Genomic DNA, 2,957 nt, shown 5'->3' with positions numbered 1-2,957 from the left:
GGGAGGTCTCACAAGCCCTACCTCTAGTTGAAAAGCTACAGGCATCAGGGTCGGCTGGGGGAGGAAGAATCAGTTTTCTTTATGGACAATCCCTCTGATAAGCTGTCCATGCTGAAATGGTCAGCCCTGCACTCAAATACATATGGGAGACACTAAAAGCGCTTTCAATACGCATTTGGTTTTATGGATATACTCAGGCACTCTTATTTTTCAGCCTTTTGTGTTTCTCCCTCTGTTCCTATCCTTTGCCTGGCTGCAGATGGTCTTTTACTGATGCTAGAACTACATTATATTAAAAAAAAAATCAATTCCTTGTCTATGATATTAGTGGCACATATTTTTAGTCATTGTGTAATCTTCTGTAATACATGTTATATGCCTGATAAAAACAAATGCAACTGCTGGTCTCCCCTGCCTCCTGATGGCGAAATTCCAAAGCCTCTCTTGGCTCTCATGCCTCCCAACACTTGACTCTGATGCTCCAGCTTGTGAACTATCTCTTTCAACTATGCACAGTCTGCACTAAGACTCACCTCCTGCCTCTCTGTCCTGTCTCGGCTTCCCTGAAATTCCTGAAACAGCATCCTTGGGAAAGGCCATCTGCTCACCCTTGTTCAGCAGAGACTAGGAGAAGCCCAGCAGGATCACACTGGGCACTTCTGTGGCACCATTAGTGGGATGTGCAGACAAGTGTTACACACACATCTAGAGGGTGTGCAGACAAGTGTTACACACACATCTAGAGGGTGTGCAGACAAGGGAGTTACATACATCTAGAGGGTGTGCAGACAAGGGAGTTACATACATCTAGAGGGTGTGCAGACAAGGGAGTTACATAAATCTAGAGGGTGTGCAGACAAGGGTGTTACACACACATCTAGAGGGTGTGCAGACAAGGGTGTTACACACACATCTAGAGGGTGTGCAGACAAGGGAGTTACATACATCTAGAGGGTGTGCAGACAAGGGAGTTACATACATTTAGAGGGTGTGCAGACAAGGGTGTTACACACATCTAGAGGGTGTGCAGACAAGACTGTTATACACATCTAGAGGGTGTGCAGACAAGGGTGTTTACACACACATCTAGAGGGTATATAGACAAGGGAGTTATACACATCTAGAGGTGTGCACATAAAGTTGTTACACACTTCTAGAGGGTGTGCAGGTAAGGGAGTTACACACATCTAGAGGGTGTGCAGGCAAGGGAGTTACACACATCTAGGAGATACACAGACAAAGGAGTTACACACAACTAGGAGTTGTGCAGACAAGGATGTTACACACATCTCAGAGGTGTGCAGACTAGGGTGTTACACACATCTCAGAGGTGTGCAGACTAGGGTGTTACACACACTAGGGTGTTACACACATCTCAGAGCTGTGCAGACTAGGGTGTTACACACATCTCAGAGCTGTGCAGGCAAAGGTTTTACACATATCTTGGGCATGGTCAGACAAAGTGGCTTAGGCTGATCACTAGACTCTTTGCTTCACATCAAACTTAACAATCTAAAAATTGCCCCCTCCCAACATCTCTCCACCACCAAACTCCTGCTATTCTAGCAGTCCTGGTAGGTCTGAAACTGTCACCCAAGGCTCAGCATCACTCTGCTATGGCAGTGGCATCTCCTCCATTCCTCTCTTTCCTTGCAGCCCCACATCTGTGCTCTCATCAGCCTCTCCACATAAGCATGCCTTTCTTGATCTTTCTTCCCACTCTTTTGTTTGTTTGTTTTTGTTTTCCAAAAGAGGGTTTCTCTGTGTAGCCTTTGCTGTCCTTTCTTGATCCTTAAATGCTCTCCGGCTGCAGCCTTGTCCATCTAGGGTCCCTCTGGCTGCAGCCTTGTACATCCGTGGTTCCTCCACTCAGGCAATTTCATTTCCTCACAGGCACCAGCCCTCTAGCATTCCTCAGAACTCTGAAACAGTCAAAACCTCTAGTGTGAACTGAGGATCCCTAGTTCCAAATGGGGTACCATGGCAGAAGACACATTCCTCAAAAGAGAGGAGAAAAATATAGGGGTGAGGATGTGCCTCAACAGAAAGCATTCCCATGACCACGCAAAACCAGGAGCATTGGCCACTGTCTGTGATCCTAGCACTCAGAGATGGTGGCAGGAGAGTTCCAAGGTCAAGGTCATCCTCAGCTACATATGGAGCTCTGGGTCATCCTGAGCTACAAGAGACTATCAGCAACAGCAAAAAGATATCTTCTCTGTTCACTTAATGGTGCTATTTATGTTCATAAGGTATATATATATATATATATGCATTTTATTTCTTCCTTAAGATGTACCCCAACTGTGTTTGCAAAAAGTGTTTCCTTACAGTTTCTATTTCATTGTTGTTGACCTAACTATGGACATTTTTATTCCAGTCTCCCCATCTCCTCTGTTCCAGGCCCCTTCTGATTGAGTTTCACCGTTGCTGCAATTTAAGAGAGAATCCAGTGGCAAAAAAGGCCATCTCTAAGATGCTGCTCCATGTTCTAGTTCCAGGAGAGACCAGCAGTGTACCCCCCCCCCCCCGCGTCAGCCCCTAAAGCCCCTACCCCGCCCCCGCCCCGCCCCAGTGGAAAGGAGTCCTAGCATGGCGCTTAGGCCGGGTTCCCTGTCTCCTGGAACCATCATGTTCTCCTCTCAACGCCCTTCCGTCAGCACCTTCAAGAAATAGCCTCCAGCCAGTGTCACAGCAAAGGCCTCTGATTCTCAAAGAACTCCTGACAAACCGCTTTTGGGGGGCGGGGCGCCCAAGACTCAACATCCCCTACACACTCAGACCTAGCTGGATGTTACTTGGGGGTTTGGGGACTGAGGAAAGTGAGGAAAGGGCACACCCGAGAATGCAGGACAAGCGGAGTAGGCTGTTCCAGGGTGGAGGGAGAAGGGAGGGGAGAGGTGCAGGGCTGGAAGGGGTGGGGACAGGCGGGCTGGCCAGAGCAGGAAACTTGCTGC

Source organism: Acomys russatus, chromosome 18, assembly GCF_903995435.1.
Source record: "Acomys russatus chromosome 18, mAcoRus1.1, whole genome shotgun sequence".
Taxonomy (NCBI): Eukaryota; Metazoa; Chordata; class Mammalia; order Rodentia; family Muridae; genus Acomys; species Acomys russatus.
Note: the sequence above shows the minus strand (reverse complement) of the source record.